This window comes from Leopardus geoffroyi, chromosome D2, assembly GCF_018350155.1.
Source record: "Leopardus geoffroyi isolate Oge1 chromosome D2, O.geoffroyi_Oge1_pat1.0, whole genome shotgun sequence".
Taxonomy (NCBI): domain Eukaryota; kingdom Metazoa; phylum Chordata; class Mammalia; order Carnivora; family Felidae; genus Leopardus; species Leopardus geoffroyi.
Genome location: NC_059334.1, coordinates 33,678,226 through 33,702,095, shown reverse-complemented (window position 1 = coordinate 33,702,095; position 23,870 = coordinate 33,678,226). Strand labels below are relative to the sequence as shown.

Below are 23,870 nucleotides of genomic sequence, written 5' to 3'. Positions count from 1 at the left end.
TTACAAAAGACTCTGCAGATAAGGGTGGAAACAGGGAGATAATAAGGAGACAATTGGATTGCCTAAGGAGGCAATTATTCCAGTAATTCAGGCAAGAGATGTTGGGGGAAGGGGCAGAGAGAGAAGGACTAAGGATCCTAAACCGTCTCTCTGCTGACAGCAGAGAGCCTCACGCAGAGCTGGAACCCAAAAACCTGAGCCAAAGTTGGACGCTTAAACCAACTGAGCCACCCAAGCGCCTCTCTTTTTTCTTTTTTAAGTTTATTTATTTACTTTGAGAGAGAGGGGAAAAGAGAGAATCCCAAGCAGGCTTTGCCCTGTAGGTTCAGAACAAGATGCAAGGCTCAATCTCACGATCCAGAGATCATGACCTGAGCGGAAATCGAGAGTCCAAAGTTTGACTGAGCCACCCAGGCGCCCCCTGAATTCTACATTTCTGTCCCAGAGTCTGCTTCCCAGAGAACCTAACTTAGAAACTTTTGACCCACAACACCATTTCTAGGAATTTATTCCACAGATTACTCACCCATAGGCAAAAATGATGTATATTCAGTTATTCATAGCAGATTATTTGAAAGAGCAAACATTGGAAACACTCTGAATGTCTGATTAAATAAATCAGGTGACTGATTAAATAAGGACATATCTATAAGTGGAATACCACACAGCTGTATAATAAACTGAGGAAGCCCTTTGTATAATGATATGAAAAGATTTTCAAAATGTATGAGTTTGCAAGTGTAAATTTGTATATGCATAAAGGATACATAAAAAGTAATGTCATTTGTTGCTCCTGAGTAGATTTGGGTGTCTCAGGGACAGAGGTGGAAGGAAGATTTTTCACAGTGTACTTCTTGAATTTTAAACCATGTGATTGGGTTATATGATTAGAAAAAACTTACACTAGTTGAATTATTTGTCTTAAACTATATATGGGGGGCCTGGGTGGCTCAGGCGGTTAAGCATCTGATTTCGGCTCAAATCATGATCTCGCGGTTTGTGAGTTCAAGCCCCGCATTGGGCTCTGTGCTGACAGCTCAGAGCCTGGAGCCTGATTCGGATTCTGTGTCTCCCTCTCTCTCTGTCCTCACCTTCTTGTGCTTTGTTTCTCTGTGTTTCTCAAAAATAAATAAACGTTAAAAAAATTTTTTTAAACTACATATAAAAAACTATGCACAGCTTTGAGAAAATAAAAATTAAATTAAAAACTACCTATTACATAATAAAAAAAGGAACAAATTGTACAGAATGATTTCCATTTTAGAAAAATTTGTCTACACATACAGATACACACATTGATAGAAGCATGGAAAAGACTCTAGAAGGAATCAAAGCTCAATAGCAGTTATTAATTCTCAATTGTTTGAATTTAAGGGAATGTATACCTTTGTATTTAAACAATAATTTTTAAAAATTATGAGACAAACTAAAACCTAAAAATAGGGACAAACTCTGACTTGCCAATTATTGTAGAGAAATCTTTAGATGATGCTTACAGGAGGTTGAAAACTAATAATTTGAGGAACTGAAACACGTGTACTACCTTTGCTTTGTCTTGCTTGTTGAACCTTGATTCAACTGGATAATTGGCCGAATTAGTCCATTTCTTTTTTTTTTTTTTTTTCAACGTTTATTTATTTTGGGGACAGAGAGAGACAGAGCATGAATGGGGGAGGGGCAGAGAGAGAGAGGGAGACACAGAATCGGAAACAGGCTCCAGGCTCTGAGCCATCAGCCCAGAGCCCGACGCGGGGCTCGAACTCATGGACCACGAGATCGTGACCTGGCTGAAGTCAGCCGCTTAACCGACTGCGCCACCCAGGCGCCCCGAATTAGTCCATTTCTTAAAACCTCTAGAATAAAATCTCAGTTGCAAATATAAAAAGTCCCTGCAACTGGGATTAGGAAATTGTTTGGCCTTTTAAACTCCATTGCTTTTCCTCTTATCGGCTGTATATAATCAACTAAAATTATAAAATATAACTGCCATGTGACTCTAATAACGATAGTGGAAATAAAAGGACTAAAAACAGTGAAAAGATTCATGATGAATGTTCTAGTCCATTTTGGAATGAATCCTAAGAGAGAGAAATTGGAGAGCCCTTAACTTTTTTCTTTTAAAAACAATTTAAACATACAGAAAAATTGCAAGAATAAGACAGAGGACTCCTGAATACCATTTATTCAAATTCACCAACTTTTAACATTTTGCTACATTTACTTTATCATTCTCTTTCTAAATATTTTGCTTTATTTTTTACAAACCATTTGACAATAGATTGCATACATCATGCCCCTTTAGCTCTTCATACATTAGTATATATTTACTAAGAAAAAGGATACTCTTTTATATAATCATCATATAGTTACCAAATGTGGGAGCTACTGTAATCTATGGTCCCTATTCCAACTTTGTCAATCATTCCAATAGATACTCTCTAGCATTTTCCCCCAACTGGTACAAGTTCCAGTTGAGGAGCATATATTAACTACTACAATCATATATTGACTACCTCAGTAGTCAAGTCTTTATTCCTTTTTAATATGGAGCAGTTAGTTCTTCAGCACTTTTTTTCATCTTTCGTGATGGTTATTTCATAAAATGTTCCCCAGTATGGGTTTGGTTGATGTTTTCCCATGATTAGATTCAAGTGATATGTCCTTCTCAGGGTATCGCATCAGGAAGCACATGATCACTGATGAAAGCGTTGCCTAGGTTCTCCACTGTATAGTTACTATTTTCCCCTTCCAGCATATACACAATATGTGGGGAGGTACTCTGAAAACAGGAGAATATGCTCCTTTTCATCAAGCTTTCCCCCTGGATTTAGACTCCATTGGTGATGTTTCCCCAAACCGATCTCTTCTACAATAGTTGCAACTCCATCACTCTCTCTGTGTTTAATCATGGGCATTCTCTCTATTTAGGAACATCTTTCCCCTTTCCCCCATTTCTCTCTCTTACATTAGTACGGACTCATGGATTTTATTTTATTCAGTGGAGCATAATTCATTACTGTTCTTATTTTGGTACTTGAGTTATACCAGATTTGGCCAATGAGAGGCCCTTTTAGCTGACTCTTGTGGACATGCCCCCATTTTATTTTCTGAGCATTCTATTTCTGGCATTAAGATGTCTCATGTCATCTTGTACCTTCCTTCCCTAGTCCTCAAATCAGCTGTTCCTCTAAGAATCCCTAGTTACTTTCCATGGGGACAGGTATTTAGAAATCAAGATCTGGGCAGGGAAACTTTAAGGTTGAAGTTAGTTTTGATCATAAAATCAAGAGGAATATATATCGATTTTTACAAATCATCACATATATGGCTGATTTAGCTATGTCCTTTTTTCCTCTTTGTGGTAAGAAAAAAAGAAACTTTAGCTTGTTTTTTGGATTTTTCTTATTTACTTGAATTTAATTAGCTCTGGCTACAATTATTAGCAAAGAACACTCCCTGCCACAGTAACTATGGATTCTAAATGTCTAGATAGCTATTCAAATATAGTGTATCATCAAGAGAAATTTGTGATGGAAGACTGGATAGGTTTTGAAATACATAGTATCACATAATCTGTAGAACCCTGAAGATAAGTGTAATGCAACATGGGACATTTCATTGAATTCATTTTAAAGACATTGAATCAACGCTCCATGAAATAACATTTTCTACAGTCAGATGCTTGTTGCAAAAGATGTTTTGCTTTTTATGGTGCTGTGATATGTTGGAAACTGCTGTGGTAACATCTCCTGTTACTATTTTTATTTGATAAAGGCAAATGAAGTATAAAATGTTTGAAATAAGTACATCAATTTCTATTTTAACTGAATGAAACTAAATATGTACTCTGTCTCTTGATAATACAGATCTTTCAACAGTGATGTACTTTTCAAATATTGACGAAATAAATAAATCATATTTATGTGTGATAGTACTAGGGGCAAAGACCAAATCCATTTGTTTGTTGCATGTATTTCTCATTGCATGGGAATCACCTGGGTCACTTTCTAAAAATCCAAATTCCTACATTCCTGAGCACCATCCTGGTCCATTTAAACAGCATATCTCACGATCCGGGAATCTGTATTTTTTAATTTTCCCCAGGTAATTCTGAGATATTTGATCATTAAACTGATTTATGAACTATTGAATGTGGCAAAAAATACATTTATACCAGGATGTAAGTCTCATTATATAAATAAGCTGCCCAAGGGCAGGAACTATGCTTCTAAATTTTTATAAGCTCAGCACCTATTATGAGACTTGCATACAGTAGGCATTTAACATATGCTTATGAAAATAATTCTGACCTCAGATTTTATTGGAGTCTTAATACCTAGTTCGTGTAAGGAATGTAAATGCACCTTAGGGATATTCTATATTCATGTGAGAAGAACTACTTTGCACAGCAACCTGAAAGACGGTCCTGGATTGGTGGATTGATTTATTTTATTAAAAACTTTTTTTTTAATGTTTGTTTATTTTTGAGAGACTGAGAGAGACAGAGCATGAGCAGGGAGGAGCAGAGAAAGAGGGAGACAAAGAATCCAAAGCAGGCTCCAGGCTCTGAGCTGTCAGCACAGAGCCCAACACAGGGCTTGAACTCACAAACTGTGAGATCATGACCTAAGCAGAAGTCGGATGCTTAACCCACTAAGCCACCAAGGCACCTCGGTGGACTGACTTCTAATGTAGAAGTAGTTGTGCTCAGTTATAGCCCTGAATTCTAACTTACTCTATGCTTCTGAAAAAAGATAAAGAATACTCCCATTTATGACTGATGTAATGTGTAAATTTTCTGTCTCGTTCCTCTTTCCACTAAATGTTCTACTTGTTGACAAAATGACTAGACAAAAAATAAAATAGTAGCTAACATTTGTACGATATCAAACTGCAGTTCTCCAAGTGTAGTCCCAGGACTCCTGGGGTTCCTGAAACCCTTTCTGGTGATCCATAAGGTCAAGACTTTTTCCAGTAATATAAGGCGTAATTTGCCTTTATCACTCTCACTCTTGGAGGATACAGTGGGGTTTTCCAGAGGCTACATCATATGTGTATCAAAGGAAATTAATGAAGAAAAGATACAAGAATTAGCTTCTTCTACAACCTGGATGTTAAAAAAATGTACAGGAGGGGACCCTGAGTGGCTCAGTGGGTTGGGCGTCTGACGTCAGCTCAGGTCATGAGCCCCGCGTCGGTTCCGGGCTGACAGCTCCGACCCTGGAGCCTGCTTCAGATTCTGTCTCCCTCTGTCTGCCCCTCTGCTGCTTGCACTCTGTCTCTCGCATTGTCTCAAAAATAAATAAACATTAAAAAAAAAGAAAAAATGTACAGCAATTTACAGGCTCTTCTATTTTTTTGAAAATGTAGTTATTATTCATAAAAATGTTATTTATGTCAGCATACAATGGGTTTAATATTTAAAGAAAAATTTTTTAATGTTTATTTTTGAGAGAGAGGCAGAGGGTGATCCGGGAAGGGGCAGAGAGAGAGGGAGACACAGAGTCTGAAGCAGGCTGCAGGCTCTGAGCTGTCAGCACAGAGCCCGATGCGGGCCTCAAACTCATGGACTGTGAGATTATGACCTGAGCCTGAGTCAGACACCCAACTGACTGAGCCACCCAGGTGCCCCAAGGTTTAATGTTTTTTAATGACTAAAATTAAAATTTTTTCAGTTTTAATTTCTAATATGTTAAATATTGATAGGTATAATACACATAAAAGTTGCTTGGAGTCCTCAAAAATTTTTAGGAGAGTAAAGGGATCCAAAAAGACCAAGAAGTCTGAGAAACAGTGATTTATGTTTTTACATGTTATTTAGTTTTATACAGACAAATATAAGAATTAAATTAAAATTAAGATTAATCTAGGGGCCCCTGGGTGACTCGTAATTTTAAGCGTCTGGCTTCAGCTCAGGTCATGATCTCGCAGTTCATGGGTTCTGTGCTAACAGCTCAGAGCCTGGAACCTGCTCCAGATTCTGTGTCTCTGTCTCTCTGCCCCTCCCCCCCCCCCCACACACTCTGTGTCTCTCTCAAAAATGAATAAACATTAAAAAAAATTAAATCTAATCTAAAATTAGATTAAATTACACCAACTTAAAAATAGATTTTTAAAAAACATTTATTTTTGAGAGAGAGAGAGAGAGAGAAAGAGTGAGCAGGGGAGGGGTAGTGAGAGAGGGGGACAGAGTATCTGAAGCTGGCGCTTTTGCTGACAGCAGAGAGCCCAATGTGGGGCTCAAACTCCCGAACGGTGAGCCACCCAGGGGCCCCTCCATGGTTGTAGCCTTTTCCACAGCTCTGCTAAGGAAATTATTGAAGAGGAAAGTTTTTATTTTGAAAGTCCTCTGGTATCATAATCAAAATATTTTTATTCTATTTCCCTAGCAGTAGTGATGATCCTTTTCCATCCCCACTTCTGACAGCAACATCTTTGATGAAAAACAAGTTAGTGGCTTAGGGCTAAACTCTCCAACAGTGTTACTTTGCAAAGAAAACAGCCGAAAAACCCAGAGTAGAAGTAGTGGTGAGGTTTCTAAATTCAAAGAAGCTTCAAGGTCAGGAAATAGGGAAATTTTACTAGAAGCCTAAACCTAAATACAGTTCAAAAGGAACAATTCCCAAGTCACTGTGGTCCAGTTTTCTTTTCACTGACTCTTTTTTCTTAGTCAACACGTAAACGGACTCTTTTTAACTGAATTGTGTGTGTACACTCCTTGTGTGTGTGCTGGGGAGGGACGGAACAGGAGGGGACCAGAGGAAAAGCCTGAGAATTTCTGGGAGCCCTTTCACTTTCCCGCCTCAATACTGAGGGGGGCGGGGCCCGAGGCCGGGCCGGGGCGGGTTGCTTCCCTGGCCCCGCCCCAACCCTAGTTCTCCGTGCCCCTCCCACATGCATTTCGCCATGATCCCAACAGGCCCAGCGGCTAGGAGGGTCACGTGAGGGTGGGCGGTGGAGGAGGAGGTTTTCCTCCGCTGGTTTTTCGTCTCTATGGTTGTCAGAGGTGGGCGGCTTTGATCCAAAGGCATTGGCAGCTCCAGTGTGGACAGGTGAGTCCTGGACCCTTAAAGGTGTGAGGGACAGCCATTTAGGGAAGGCGAAAGGGAAGGCAGGGCGAAACAGCTTTAAAGGATCTGGCCGCCCGTGTGTTGGCTTTGGGATCCGGCGACTTCTCGGGTCTGGCGGCATAGCTGTCTTCCCTGACGCGCTCAGTTCAGGGGCTTGAGAGGAGAGGAGTCCTTAGTCGTGTCTGCTTGCCGTCCTCCGCTTTCCTTCATCTCACCTCGTCCCTTTTCGCTGTGCCGGAGAGCTCCCAGTGCAGAGTTCCCAACGGCGAGATTCACTTGGGCGCCGATGTCCCTCTCTTTTCGGGCAACCTGGAGATACACAGGTAGACTTGACTAGTTTCGCTGGGAGTTGTTGATGTGGATGGACGTGGGTGTTGGAGTTTACACTTAGATGCCTTATGGGTAGAAATATTAATTATTGAATCGGCAAAAGAAGTAGAAAGTCAGCGGGGACCCGAAGGAGCAAAACATAGTGCAGCCTTCTTGGACTGTTCAGTTTTTATCTTTTACGATGCTTTCCGTTTTCATTCTCAGTTAAGTTTCCTTTTTACCATCCCGTCCTGGCCCACCGTACGATGTTTTGAGAATGAGCCGAGTGTTACTGACTCTGTGTGAATGCTGAGAGAAGAGTTTAAAACGGACTGTTCTTTAAGTTGCTGTCTCTGCTATCTTATGGTTACTTTCCCTTCCCTTTCAGATGCCTAAAAAGTGTTGTTAAGTATTTGTAAATGTAATGTAAGAAGAATTACTATTTTATGGCCAAGGGACTAGAATAAACTATTCCCCTTGTGGTACCTGGAAAGACTCACTTTCTTTGTTATTTTATAAATGTTTTTATCTCCAAATTTTGGGGTGGTTTGGCTATACCTTTGTTTATGTTAAAGTACCCCTTAGGTCCTGTGTGCAGGTAATCTAGCAGTAGAAGAAAGGAGTATGCTGACAAAGTGAACCAATTTGGGGTTGATAGATGTAGAATCAAAGTTTAAAGTTAAACCATATGACTAATAAAACGTCAGCATCTTGAGACACAGATATCACCCTGGATGACCAACACGCTGTCTTTCTGGTGTTGGACAAGGTAATGAGTTTGTTGAACATCATCTTGTCTTAAAAACTTTTTAGAACTTTTCACTTGTTCGTGAGAAGATGGTGTTGGCCTCCAGCTACTCTTTATAGTCACCCTTGATAGGTGATTATCTCTTCCACTTAAGATCATCACTCTGGCCATCTAATTATGTCTGGCCATCTAATTATGTCATTGACACCCTCTAAGTGTCCTTACTGAAAATTGTGAAACACAGAGTAATACTAACAAAAAGTGAAGATTCAGGAGTTGGTTCTGTGCTTGGGGAGAAAGGGAAAGAGTGATAGAAGCTAATAAAAGCAAGAGAACAAAAGCACGTATTGCTACCTTCCTTTATAATTTATAGACCATATTCAGTAGACTTTTTATATTCCCACGGATGCATCTTGAGACTGACTTTCCTATATTTAAGAATGAACAATGGTATGTAACTTTTCCCATGATGCATTATTACATGAAATAATTATAACTGAAAGATTTAACTGACCCTTCAGGTCTTATATTATTTAGAATTATAGGACTAAAGTAATTGATAAGGTTTTTAAACCTAATTTGGACACTTTTAATCTTTAGTTTTACTTTTTGAGCAATTTTTGTAGTGGTGGCATCACGTGCTGAATGTTAACCAGTATTTTCCATAGAGTTGTTTACTATATTCGTCTTTTTGCTTTAAAGTTTATTTATTTATTTTGAGAGAGAGAGAGAGAGAGAGAGAAGTGGGGAAGAGGCAGAGAGAGGGAGAGACAGAATCCCAAGCAGGTTCCACACTGTCAGCACAGGGCCAGACACGGGGGCTGAACCACAAGATCATGACCTGAGCCAAAATCAAGAGTGTGGTGCTCAGGGTGCCTGGGTGGCTCAGTAGGTTAAGCATCTGATTTCAGCTCAGGTCAGGATCTCCCAGTTTATGGATTCAAGCCCCAGAGCCTGCTTCGAATTCTGTGTCTCCCTCTCTCTCTGCCCCTCCCCCGCTCGTACTCTGTCTCTCTCTCTCTCTCAAAAATGAATAAACATTAGGGGCGCCTGGGTGGCGCAGTCGGTTAAGCGTCCGACTTCAGCCAGGTCACGATCTCGCGGTCCGGGAGTTCGAGCCCCGCGTCAGGCTCTGGGCTGATGGCTCAGAGCCTGGAGCCTGTTTCCGATTCTGTGTCTCCCTCTCTCTCTGCCCCTCCCCCGTTCATGCTCTGTCTCTCTCTGTCCCAAAAATAAATAAACATTGAAAAAAAAAATTAAAAAAAAAATGAATAAACATTAAAAAAAAAAAAAAGTGGGATGCTCAACTGACTCAGGCACCCTTATATATTCCTTTCAAAAAGGGAATCAGTTTTTTTTTTTAAGTTTTACTTGCACTTTTTATTTTTTCCCCACTCAAAACAAAAATAGCTTGGGTGTTTGCCAACTAAAAAAGTTGATTCTTTTAAAATAGATTTTCTAGGGGCGCCTGGGTGGCTCAGTCGGTTGAGTGTCCGACTTCGGCTCAGGTCGTGATCTCGCGGTCTGTGAGTTCGAGCCCCGCGTCGGGCTGTGTGCTGACAGCTCAGAGCCTGGAGCCTGTTTCAGATTCTGTGTCTCCCTCTCTCTGACCCTCCCCCATTCATGCTCTGTCTCTCTCTGTCTCAAAAATAAATATTAAAAAAAAATAAATAAAAAATAAAAAAAATAAAATAGATTTTCTATACACTTTGTAAATTATGAGAAAATTGTTAATGCTTTTAAGACATTAAATGTTGTTACGTGAGCATATTTGAGAAGAAAACACAGGGCAGGATTTTTAAATGTTTTATATTTCCTGTTATAAAAGTGTATGTGCCTGTTTTGGAAAAATGAAAATATGATGAAAATATAACATTGAAAGTCGGAATCCTAATTTATGTTTTCCCCTGCCACCCTGTAACTACTAGTTACTTCCCTTTGCATATTTGTGAATCAGTGTGCAAAAGTAGAGTCTCAAGTAAAACTCCCTGGGAGAGATGGTACTAATAGCTCCAGGCTTACATCCTACAACCTTAGAAACTCCAAAAGAGAGAGAACTTCCCTGTCTCTGTGATTCCAGCAGACTACTGTATGAGAATTTCATTAACCTGACCTTGGGTCATTGCCCATCCTGGCAGTAGTCTCTATGGTCAGAGTGATAGAATGCTTTGTGTGGTCAAGATTGGATCTTGTTCTCACCATGGAGTGGGGTAGGGGGATACCGTTTTAAACTACATGAATTAGGAACAGGCAACGTCAGGGTGCCTGCCTGGCTCAGAGGTAGAGTATCCCCCTCTTGATCTTGGGGTTGGGAGTTCAAGCCTCACATTGGGTGTAGAGTTTACCTAAAAAAAAAAAAATTGACAACAGTTTTTCTTTAGGGAAATTGAGGTGTCATTTTTCTGGAGAGGGGAGAACGATTCCTGGACAGGCGAAAACAACAGATGTTCACTGAAATAATTATATATGTATTTGTTTTTTTTTTTAATTAAGAGTACTTACTTTCCTTTACCCAATATAAATTAATTGTATTTTGCAGTTTGAGTGTTAGTGTTTTTTTTTAATGTCTATTATTTTATTCATTTATAGAACTTGAAATTTAAACTCCTTGACTAGCATATATTTGTGCTATTGTTATATGTTTAGCCCTGTACTCTGGAGTATTAAGCTTTTCTAACTTTAGGTATATTGTGTGTTTGTCAGTTTGTTAAAATCATTTATTGGTAATTTTTTTTTTTTTTTTTTTTTTACTGTAGGTGAACTTAACAAATTGTAGTTTTATAAATAGTAAATAAAGTTTTGAATATTTAAATGTATGTAGTCAGTATGGTTAAATGCTTGATTCTTTTAATTATTACACGTTTAGAAATCTGTTAATATAGAGGGGTGCCTGGGTGGCTCAGTCGGTTGAGCATCCGACTTCAGCTCAGGTCATGATCTCGCGGTCCGTGAGTTCAAGCCCCGCATCAGGATCCTTGCTGACAGCTCAGAGCCTGGAGCCTGCTTCAGATTCTGTATCTCCCGCTCTCTGCCCCTCCCCCACTCATGCTGTGTCTCTCTCTGTCAAAAATAAATAAACTTTAAAAAAATATATTAAAAAAAATGTGTTAGTATAGTAACCATTTCATTTTGAGCATTGTATGAAAAAGAAATTATAATTGTCACAAAATGCTGTCACTGGGCATTAACTTTAAGACTATAGTTAACATTAATGTCTGGTTTTGTAACTTTATGGATTATTCTAATGGTTCATTATATTTTAAGAGAAAATATAATTGAAGTTACATATTGTTTACTCCACTGTCTTGATTTTGTTTAAAGGAAATGTTAGGAGTTCAATTCAGTGGACATTTGAGCTTTAATTGCAAACGTTGGTGACACAGGCTTTAGTTTAGACAGATTCATATTCTAAAATCCAACTCCATCACTTCTTGATGTTGAGCAAGTTACTTAATCTCTTTGAACTTGAGTTTATTCCATTTTCAAAATAGAAATAATAACACTTGTCTCAAGGGGGGGGGTGTCTTATGAGGAGTAATTTAGTGTATGCCAAGGGTCTGGGATGTAGTAGGTACTTATTAAATGTAATTGTTAATAATAATGAGAACAAGAAATAACATCTAAAAAGATTTTACTACCCCAATTTCAAAATGTTTAGCTCCAGAGGGTTTAAATGTATATATAGGTGTTACAGAATTAATTGTTTTGTGTCAGTTTGTCTTGATTTTAGCAGGTTTTTAAGTTCTGTGTTACATAGATAGCAATAAACTAAAAGACTGTTTAAACTACATAATTATTAGAGGACTGCCCAAGTATTTGAAGATGGCCTAGTCCAAGTATGAAAACTGTTAGGATAGGGGAATGTATTGAGAGAATTTTACACAGACTCTGAGCTCAGCAAAGTTTAATATTAAGTAGGTCTTACATTCCTCGGCTATACAAGGCAACGTAGATGTTGAGCACCTTGGATGTTGATATAAGAATTTATGGTGACTTTTGGTAATAGGCAGAAATAATAAAAATGGATTAGCTTTTATTTTTATTTATTTATTTAATGTTTTATTTATATTTGAGAGAGACAGAGCGCTAGTGAGGAAGGGGCAGAGAGACGGAGACAGAATCTGAAGCAGGCTCCAGGCTCTGAGCTGTCAGCACAGAGCCCAACACGGGGCTCGAACTCAAGAACCATGAAATTATGACCTGAGCTGAAGTTGGACACTTAACCGACTGAGCCACCCAAGAGCCCTGGATTAGTTTTTATTTTTAAGGATGAGTTCAGGGTGATGGTTACATGAAGTAATGCTTTGAGAACATGTTATATTGGACACCTGCAGGTGGAAGAGATAATAGTTTAGAATGTTACTTGGAAAACAAAAAAAGGCAGCTGTAGAATTGAACAACTGTAAAAAGTGACTGGCTTTAAATATAATTTTTATCTGGTATGGGAAATTAAATATTGCCAGTTTGAGAGGAGAGGTGTTTTAGCCCTATTTATGAGCAAATAAATACCTAGAAATGGATTAATCTTTTTTTCCCCGAACTGATAGAGTAATCAGTTTTTTTTTTTTTTATTTTTTTATTTTTTATTTTTTATTTTTAAAATTTTTTTTTTCAACGTTTATTTATTTTTGGGACAAAGAGAGACAGAGCATGAACGGGGGAGGGGCAGAGAGAGAGGGAGACACAGAATCGGAAACAGGCTCCAGGCTCTGAGCCATCAGCCCAGAGCCCGACGCGGGGCTCGAACTCCCGGACCGCGAGATCGTGACCTGGCTGAAGTCGGACGCTTAACCGACTGCGCCACCCAGGCGCCCCAGTTTTTTTTTTTTTAATGTTTTATTCATTTTTGAGACAGAGAGAGACAGAGCATGAATGGGGGAGGGGCAGAGAGAGAGGGAGACACAGAATTGGAAGCAGGCTCCAGGCTCTGAGCCATCAGCCCAGAGCCCGACGCAGGGCTCGAACTCACAGACCGCGAGATCGTGACCTGGCTGAAGTCGGACGCTTAACCGACTGCGCCACCCAGGCGCCCCGAGAGTAATCAGTTTTAACATTTCCTAGGCTAACTAACTAACTAACAATAAGTTCAAGGTGGTTTTTACTGACCATGAGAAAATTGAAAACTTAATGTAATCTTGGAGAAATATATTCATATAATTCATGTCAGGTATACAAATAATGTTTACATTTCTCTTCAAAGTGATTTCGTATTGGTCATTTAAAACTTAAAGTCCCTATCTTAATACCTTGCTTGTTCAGAGCTGGTGGTTACTTCATGTCTATTTTTTTTTCTTGTTTTTATTATTATTATTATTTATTATTATCATTTTTATTTTTTTTTATTTTATTTTTGCTTGTGCACGTGTGCGCAAGCAAGTACATGAGCAGGGGAGGGATGGAGAGAGACAGGGAGAGAGAGAATCTCAAGCAGGCTCAGCACTGTCAGCACAAGAGCCTGACACGGGGCTTGAACTCATGAACCATGAGATCATGACCTGAGCCGAAATAGAGTCAGACGCTTAGTGGACTGAGCCACCCGGGCATCCCTAGGCTGAGCGATTCTTGATGCCAGAAACAAGTCTTACTCATCATAATATCCTGAATATGCAGCAGAGTACTTGTAGCCTATACAAGTTCAGAACATGTTTGGTGAAGAGTAAGATATTTCATCTGCCTAAAAATCAGAATAGAAATAAGATGTAATTCAATAGATTAAGTCTGCACACTGTAACCTATATCAGTCTGATGCATTAAGAAAACTTACTTGGAGACCTCTAGAAAATTCCATCCACACTTTTTACCACACATCAATAAACATGTTTTATCTGTAATATATACCAAAGCAGTAGAGAGAGAGAGAGGAAAAACATTTCCATTCGTCAAGGAGCTCATAGTCTAGTGGTAGAGACAGCCAGATGAATTGATAATTACAACTTAGATTTATGCTAATTAAGATTCAAATTAAAAATTCAGTTTATCGCTTCAGTAGACACATTTCAGGTGCTCAGTAGCCGCATGTGGCTTGTGCTTACTGTATTGAATAGTAGATGTAGAATATTTCTATCATCGCACCACATTCTGTTTGACAGAGCTGTTGTAGAACATTATACACTTGAACCTACATTCCCTAATTTCAGCTGATAGTTAATTTTCATTTCAATCATATTCCTTCCTTGTTCAAATAAAACTTGCTTTTAGATTTGAAAGTTGTATTTTTTAAAATTATCAAGTGAATTTTATAATACATTTCAAATAAAGTGGTATTGTTCATTTTCTCATGTCTTTGATATGTGATAGCATTTAAATTAAGTAGTTTCAGAATTTGATTAAAATTTTTTTTTAAAAGTTTATTCATTTTTGAGAGAGAGAGAGAACACAAGTGAGAGTGGTGCAGAGACAGAGAGGGAGACACAGAATCCGAAGCAGGCTCCAGGCTCCGAGATGTCAACAGAGAGCCCGACAGGGCTGGAACTCACGAACCATGAAATCATGACCTGAACCGAAGTCAGACGTTTAAATGACTGAGCCCCCCGGGTTCCCCTCAGAATTTGATTTTTAACTTCAGCATTGGTATCATCTGACTTTCTATCCTAATAATTTCTGAGATGGCAGTGTAGCATAATGGTTAAGAGCAATGGCTTTGAGATCAGAGAAATCTTCCTCTGCCATCTGTTGGCTGTGACTTTAAGCAAATTTTCTAAAAGCATTGAGCTGTGGTGTCCTCAGTAAAATAGGAGTAATAATACTTATTGCAAGGGTTATAGAAAATTAAATAAGGTAACAGGTATTAGGCTTTTAGCATAGTACCCCTCACAGAGTATTGTTCATTAAATGCTGGCATTAAAGAGAATTTTGAACAACGAGTTGTTTAAAAGTTATTTAAAAGAAAACAATTTTTTGAGAAAGTTGGAGACATTGGAATAGAGGCTGGGTATTAGAACATACCAAGGAATAAATGTGAAATTTGTTAAGTGTAAGTGTGACATGATTATGTGGAAGGAAAGTCTATATTTTTGGAGACATATCAAAATAATAGCAGTGAAATGATAGGCTGTCTTGAGAGTTGCATAAAAATGATTCACAAAGACATACGAATAAAAGGGATGGAAAAATTGGTCTTAATATCCATTTCTGGTGAAGAAGGATTAATAAGTACCATATTTACCTTCCTGCCTGAAATAACTAAAAAGGCAGACCAAATATACAAAGCAGTGGTTTCCTAGATTTTGGACATGGTGCAGCAAAGGAAGGTGATCCTTGAGAGATGGGAAACAGATGGGGTGAGCTCTGTGACTGCTCTGGTGTGCTGCCTGGAGTTTCCCCCCTGTAGAGCAGGGAGGGGGAATCCCAACCAGAGTACAGGGGTCTCCTTGAATTGACACAGCCTGGGAAGGCCAAGGCGGCTGGAGTTTGCACGACAGAGTACTAGAGATGAGAAAGCTGAAAGGAGAGAAAACTTTGGACATCTGCAGAGGCTCCCCCTCAAGTATTGAGTGGAGAACTGATCAGTGCACACATGTGAGGAAACTACTGAAGCTAGGAAAAGAACCACCTGAAAAGAATAGAGAACAGTACTCGAAAGAGTATTCGCAAAGGCAGAAATAGTGTTTTGTTTTGTATTTTCCTGTCAGCTAGAGTGGAAAATGTCTTACTAGGTCATATAGGGTACTCAGAAGGGCTTTGTTTTAGTAGTGGGATAAAATTAGGTGCTCCAGCCCAATCTAAAAAGCTTAAAAAAAAAACAAAAGCAAGACCTGAAAAGGTCAAACTGTTTCTAAGAGACTTAATTATAAGCTCAAGAACAGTTATAGGAATTCAAAAATATCTAGCACCCAACAAGGTAAAATTCACAGTGTCTAGCATCCAATCAGAAATTGCTAGGCATGGGGGCCTGGGTGACTCAGTCTGTTAAACACCAGACTCTTGATCTCAGCTCAGGTCTTGACCTCGGGGTTGTGAGTACAAGCCCTGCATTGGGTTCCACACTGGGTGTGGAGCCCACTTAAAAAAAAAAAAACATTACTAGGCATGTAAAGGAGCAGGAAAATATGACCTATGATGACAAGGAAAAAAAAATAGTCAAAAGCAAAACTGGTGACAGGTGATAGAATTAGTAGAGAGGAGTATTAAAACAGTTTTTATAATTGTATTTCATATGCTTAAGAAACTAAAAGAAAGATTGATTATGTTAAATAGAAGCATGGAAGATAGGGAAAAGACCCAAATGGAACTTCCAGAGATAGAAACTATAATGTCTGAGATGAAAACTACACTTGTTGGCATTAATGACAGATTACACATTGGAGAAGGAAATTTATACTGAAGCGCATGAAGTATACAAAATAATCTATGAAGAGCTCTTGCTATAAGTACTTAATTTGACTCTGGTCAAGTTTTTAGATGTAGCTTGAATTTATGGGAGATAAAGGGACTAGAGAAACATTGAAACCATGCTATACGGAAGCAACTAGATAAATCCAGAATTTGAGAAATGCTGCAATTTACTTGCCCTGTTCTCTTTGAAAATTAAGGTTGTGCTGTGATTACACAACATGGTGGATATACTTAATGTAACTGAATTGTATACTAAAAAGTGGAGAAAATGGTAAGCTTTATGTATATTTTACCATATTTTTTAAAAAGTACCATTTTAATCATTTTAGGTGTGCTGTTGGGAGGCATTAAGTATATCTCCGTTGTTCTGCATGCATCCCCACCATTCATTTCCAAAACATTTTCTTCTTCTCAAATGGAAAACTGTACCCATAAAATGGTAACTCTCCTTTTATTTTTCTTGCCAGTCTCTGGCATCACCAATCTACTTTCCGGTTCAATGAATTTCACTACTGTAGGAACTTATAAGTGCAATCTTATTGTATTTGTCTTTTTGTGACTGGCGTATTTCACTTATATAATGTCTTTAATGTTCATCCATGTCGTAGGATGCATCAGAATTTCCTTCCTTTTTTAAAAAATTGTTTTTATTGTGGTAGAATACACATAAAATTGACCATCTCAACCATTTTTAAGTGTACAGTTCAGTGGTATTAATCTAAGTACATTCAGAATCCTGTGAAACCACCACCAACATCCATCTCTAGAACTTGCAAACGTATATTAAATACATCTATTTTTTTTTAACATTTATTTATTTTTGAGGGACAGAGAAAGACAGAGCATGAGCAGGGGAGGGGGAGAGAGAGAGAGGGGGAGACACAGAGTCTGAAGCATCCTCCAGGCTCTGAGCTGTGTGTTAGCACAGAGCCTGACACAGGGCTCCAAGTCACGAACTGCAAGACCATGACCTGAGCTGAAGTCGGACGCTCAACTGACTGAGCCACCCAGGTGCCCTAATACATCTATTAAATAATAACTCTGTATTACCACCCACCACCCCCAGCCCCATGTAACCATGATTCAACTTTCTGCCTCTAAGATTTTGACTACTCTAGGTACCTCATGTAAGTGGAATCATACAGTGTTTGTTGAGACTGATTTATTTCACTTAGTGTAATATTGAATAACATTCATCCATGTTGTATTGTGTGTCAGAATTTCCTGCCTTTTTATGGCTGAATAATATTCCATTGTATGTATAAACCATATTTTGTTTATCTGTTCATCTGTTGATGGACACTTGGGTTGCTTCCACTTTTTGGCTATTGTGAAGAATGCTGCTATGAGTATGGGTCTACAAATATGTCTCTGCTTTCAGTTCCTTTAGACATATTCCCCAAAGTGGCATTGTTGGATCATATGATCATTCTCTGTTTAACTTTTTGAGGAACTGCCATAGTTTTCCATAGCACCTAGCTGTACCATTTTACGTTCCCATCAACAGTGTACAAAGATTCCAGTTTCTCCAGTACTTGTTTTTTCTGTTCATTTCTTTGATTAGACTAGCAAGGTTTATGACTAGTCTTACCAATTGTTTACATTAAAAGGAAGATATTTAGGTGTAATGTACTTATTGATGTTTTATTGAAATTTATATTACATAATACGGTACGGTTTTTTTTATAAAGTATTTTTCTAATGTTTATTTTTGAGAGAGAGAGAGAGAGAGCGCAAGCGGGGAAGGGGCAGAGAGAGAGGGAGACACGGAATCTGAAGCAGTCTCTAGGCTTTGAGCTGTCAGCACAGAACCCCATGCGGGACTTGAACCCATGGGTCGTGAGATCACAAGCTGAAGTCAGACACTTAACCGACTGAGCCACCCAAGCGCCCCTACATAATACAGTTTTTATTTGAATTATCACAGCAGCATCCTGTTATCATATTTATTTGTAATTTACTGTGTGTTGGACACTGTGCTCAGCTTTGTACAAGCATTTTCTTATTTAATCCTCTTCATAGTCATTTGCAGTAAGTGTTATTAACCCTGTTTTGTGGCAGCACAAAGTTGCCAAGTCAGGAATCAAACACAAATCTGATTGGGGCACCTGGGTGGCCCAGTCTGTTAAGTGTCCAACTCTTGGTTTCGGCTCAGGTTATGATCTTGCAATTTTGTGGGTTTGAGACTGTCAGTGTGGAGCCTGCTTTGGATTCTCCACCTCCCTCTCTTTCTCTCCGTCACTTCCGCTGTCTCTGTCTCTCTCAAAACAGATAAATAAACTTAAAAAAAAAAAAACAACAAACACAAATCTGACTGACTTCAATATGGCCAGAAAGAGGTCAAGTTTATAAGTTCTGATATCTAGAATTAATGAATTAGCAGATTACCTTGACAGAACTTTCTGTTCCTCGGTTTATAAAATGAAAGAAAACAAAACACAATGCAAACTTATCTACCTGTTCAGTAAAGCTTTATTTTGTGATCTAATTTTGCTTTCATTAAAACCTAAAGTTGAAAACATCTTCAAGTAAGCAAGGGAAAAATCTTAAAAAAAAAAAAAAAGAAGTACCTCTTTAAATAGAAGTTGAAGTAAAGGTAAGAAAAGGTAGGACAATATGCAGTGAAATATCTAATATTGCTGTCAGCCTAGCAGGTTCATTTCTAGACAGAACATAAATATAGACAGATTGTTATAAAAGAATATTGATAAAGATGTCTGTTTCTGTGAAGACTAAAAAAAATTCCACTGAAATTGTTATTTATGTTGAAAGAGACTTCTTTGGCAGAAGTATGTATTATTTTTACTAATTGGTCCATAGTACTGATCAGTTCTTTGCTGTTGAATGAGACTGAGTGGACCCACAGGGGAGTTCTGACATGAAATTATTATTCCATTTTAATCCTGGTGCCCCACTTTCCATATCTGAAAATTAAATACAGTACAAATGAGAGAGTATTCATTGGAGCACTTATAAAATAGTTTTCTGCAAACGCAAAGTGACATGCTTATTAAATATTGATCCCTTTGTTCTGTCTTCACATATCATTTCTGTATCACAGTAGGATTTAGAGCTTTTAATTTAATAGGGAAGCCCATAAAGTACCTTCTCATTCTGTGGTGCATATAATGCACTATTGTTGATCAAAGTTTTGTATTTTCTTTATTAAAAAAAATTTTACTCTTCCTGTCACTGTCAGCTTTTGGTAGAGTTAGACTTAGCCAACTAGTACTTTTACCATACATTCCCATGTTAAAACTTTATGGACAAAGCAAACAGACTTAGCAATGAAAGAATTAGCTGATTAGCAAATTACAAATGAGGACTTGGTTTACATAGGCCATTTAAGGTTTATGCTGTTGTACAATTAAATTAACTCAACCTAATAGCTTATTGAATGGTTGAGTGTCATTAAAAAACAATTTTATATTGCATATATTACAAATACGTATAGCATGTATAAAATTACATGAAATATATATGTACCCTTTAAATTTTTTTAAATATGTATTTATTTTTGAGAGAGAGAGACAGAGCACAAGGGGGAGAGGGGCAGAGAGAGAGACACACGCACAGAATCCAAAACAGGCTCCAGGCTCTGAGCTGTGAGCACAGAGCCTGACGCGGGGCTCGAACTCACGAATCGTGAGATCATGACCTGAGCCGAAGTTGGACACCTCACTGACTGAACCACCCAGGCGCCCCTGTATACTTTAAAGAGTAATTAAGGAAGTGAACTATGTAGATAGCCATCACCCAAGCCAAATGAGAACACTTCTATCACCCCAGAAGTCCCCCATGTGCCTTTTCCTAATCACAGCCCTCTTCTCTTTAGGAGACAAATTACCACCCACAATTTTAGGGATAATCATGGTTACGTGTATCACTAAATACCTTATATAGATGAAATCTAATTATATATATTCTTTATGATTTGGTTCTGCACTCAACATTATATTCATGAGACTTACCATTGTTACTGGTAAAGCATTTTTGGGGAGAGGTAAATTTTCCTAAAATTAATTTTGTGATTCTTTATCTTCTTTTTTTCTTTTAAGTTTATTTATTTTTTAGTAATCTCTGTGCCCAACATGTGACTCTTGAGATCAAGATCATATGCGCTTCCAACTGAACCAACCAGGCACCCTTCTCTCACTTTTTAAAACAATATGTTTTATGGGGCGCCTGGGTGGCTCAGTCGGTTGAGTGTCCGACTTTGGCTCAGGTCATGATCTCGCGGTCTGTGAGTTCGAGTCTGTGCTGACAGCTCAGAGCCTGGAGCCTGCTTCAGATTCTGTGTCTCCCTCTCTCTCTGCCCCTCCCCCACTCATGCTCTGTCTCTCTCTGTCAAAAATAAGTAAACATTAAAAAAATATGTTTTATATTGAAGTAAAAATGTATAAAAAATAAAGGTGTGCTTTAATGAATAATTATGAAGTGAATCCCTCCCTGTTTCTTCATTATCCAGATTAGGAATTAGGACATTGCCATCCCCTCAGACTCTTTCATTTCCACTGCCATGTTTTTGTTCTTATTACAGTTTTCTTCCTTCAGAGGTAACCCCTATTGTGACTTTCATCATTATCAATTTCTTGGCTTTCCTTTATTTTTATGTTAAGCAGTATGGTTTAGTGTCTTTTTGAATATTGTAAAAATGGAATACAACTGTGAGTTTTCTGTTGTGTCTTCTTTTTTCAGCATTATGTTTGTAAGGTTTTATCCTTATTGTATATAGTGTAGTCCATTTGTATTATTACCATATAGAGTTCTCTTATGTGCATGAACTATTATTTTTTATCCACGTAACTGTCAATAGACATTTGGGTGGTTAATAGTTTTTGATTACTACAATGTTGCTATGAATATTCCCTTTCATATCTGTACATTTCTCTTTTTTTAATTTTTCCTTTCAAATTTTTTTGAAGTTGATTTATTTATTTTAATAATCTCTACACCCAACATGGGGCTTGAACTCATGATCCCCTAGTCAAGAGTCTTATGCTCTTCCAACTGAGCCAGCCAGGCGCCCCTTCATTTTTTTTTTTTTTTTCCTTTATAAGGAACTAGTGGTATAGTTTGGCTGTTAGTCTTTTGTTGATTATATGAATAGTTAACTGTTTTGTCCCTCTCTGGACTTAACTTTGTAGTGTTTTTTTGATGTCTTTTGTAATGTTTCTTATGGTATCTTTTCTGATGCCCTGTATGGTTTTTTTTTTTTTTATGATTGCTTTTGATAGACTTTTATAGTCTTTTATATTTAATTTTTTTGGTATTGTTTAAAAAATTTTTTCCTACTCTGATGTCATAAAGATGTTCTCTTACTTCATCAGCTAGAGACTTTATGTATTTCCTTTTACACTGAAGTGTTTAATCCACTTACAACTGATATTTGTGTATTGTGAATCCATTTATTTCTTTCCTCATGCATATTCAGTGTTCCAGCCTCATTTATTGGGAAGTCTTCCTTTTCCTACAGATTTGGTATCCCACCTTTGTGATACAGGATGTATCTATTTATGTGGATATGTCTTAGGGCTTGAAGTATTTCTTCTGTTGTTCTATTTGTTCCTCTGTGGCAATTATCACATTGTCTTAGGTATTAAGATTTTGTAATGAGTTTTAATTAATGTTAGAGCAGGATCTCCTACTTGTATTCCCCCCCCCCCCCACCCACCTTCCCCCAAGCATATCTTAGCTTTTCTTGGTCCTTTGTACTTCTCTGTTCATTTTAGGGTTTGTCAAGGCCCACTAAAATCCCATTAGGATTTTCATTGGGATTGCATTGATACCGTAGTTTAGTTTGGGGAGAATCTTCATCTTTACAAAGTTTTGTTTTTCAGTGTATTAACATGGTGTTACATTTATTTAGGTCTTATTTATGTATTTATTTATTTATTTATTTATTTTAAGATCTCCTTTAACGAGGTCTTTCAATGAAGTGTTACAAGATTCTCTATCATTTTTTGAACATCTTTTATTAGACTTATTCCTAGGTCCTTTATATTTTTGCTTTTTCTTCTTCTGTCTTTATTTTATTTTTAATTGTTGAGATGGACACTTAATTTGTTCTTTCTTTCCTAATAAATATATTTAAAGCTAAGTATTTTCTTTTAAATAGTGTGTCCCACAAGTATTTTATAAAGGCAACTATACTGAGATTTTTTGAAATAGCTTCAATAGACATAGTCATGAATTCACCACAATAATCAAAATATAGAGCAGTTCCTTCCACTCCTAGAAACTGCCTTAGGCTCCTCTGTTGCCACCTTCTTCCCCCACTCCCAACTCTGGCAACTATTGATCTGTTTCCTGTTAACAAGGGTTTTGCCTTTTTTACAATGTCATACAAGTCCTACAGTATATAACTTGGCTTTTTAAAACAAATTTATTTCTTAAATTTTTATTTATTTATTTTGAGAGAGAGAGAGTGTGTGTGCACATGCACACACAAATGGGGGAGGGGCGGAGAGAGAAGGAAAGAGAGAATCCCAAGCAAGCTCTGCACTGTCAGCACAGAGCCCCATGTGGGGCTCAAACTCATGAACTGTGAGATAATGACCTGAGCCAAAATCAAGAGCCAGATGCTTAACTGACTAGGCCACCTAGGTACTCCTTAAAACTGGCTCAGCGCCTGGAGCCTGCTTTGCAGTCTGTGTCTCCCTCTCTCTCTGCCCTCCCCTACTCATGTTCTGTCTCTCTCTCAAAAATAAGTAAACATTAAAAAAATTAAAAAAAAAAAAAAGAGTTCATTCCTTTTTAATTGTGGTTATATTCCATTGTATAGTTATGCCACAGTTTGTGTATCTGTTCAACTGCTGAGAGATACTTGAGTTGTTTCTAGATTTTGGCAACTAAAATAAATATAAACATTCACATACAGGTTTTATGTGAGCCCAGGTTTTCATTTCTCTAGAGTAAATACCCAGGAGTGGATTATTGGGTCATATGGTAAATAGATGTTAAGCTTTATGAGAAAATGTCAAACTGTTTGCCAGAATGGAGGTACCATTTTGTAGTCCCACCAACAATGTATGAAAGTTCACTTATTTTGCATTCTTGCTGCACTTATATTGTCAGTAATTTTTCTTTTAGCCAAATAGGTGTATAATGGTGTCGTTATGGTCTTAATTTGCATTTTGCTAATGTGTTGAATACCTTTTTATGTGCCCATTTATTTATGAATTCGAGCTGCTGAGAACATTAATTTACACTTTTGTGTGTGTGAACATGTTTTAATTTCTCTAGGGTAATTACCTAAATTCAGCTAGAATTTTTTATACATTGCTAAAGATCAAGTTTGAGGTAGCACTAGCATATAGAATCTCTAGAAACCATAGATACAGGAAAGTTCACAGGCTCTTCTCAATAGATCTCCACCAGAAGCTCACCCATAACATCAGGGAGAGTGC

The 23,870-nt window shown here is 37.9% G+C and overlaps 1 protein-coding gene across 8 annotated transcripts in view; it reads left to right on the top strand.

Annotated features, from left to right (window-relative positions):
- Positions 1–6,908: 6,908 nt before the first annotated feature.
- MICU1 (mitochondrial calcium uptake 1) overlaps positions 6,909–23,870 on the top strand; it is a 254,880-nt gene continuing 237,918 nt past the window's right edge. For 5 of the 8 annotated variants that reach the window (XM_045437718.1, XM_045437715.1, XM_045437714.1 and 2 more), the window contains exon 1: positions 6,925–7,052. The gene's annotated coding sequence lies outside the window, so the exon portion shown is untranslated. Of the gene's footprint in view, positions 7,053–23,870 lie in introns of all 8 variants that reach the window. The other 3 variants (XM_045437716.1, XM_045437712.1, XM_045437717.1) reach the window with 3 other exon arrangements.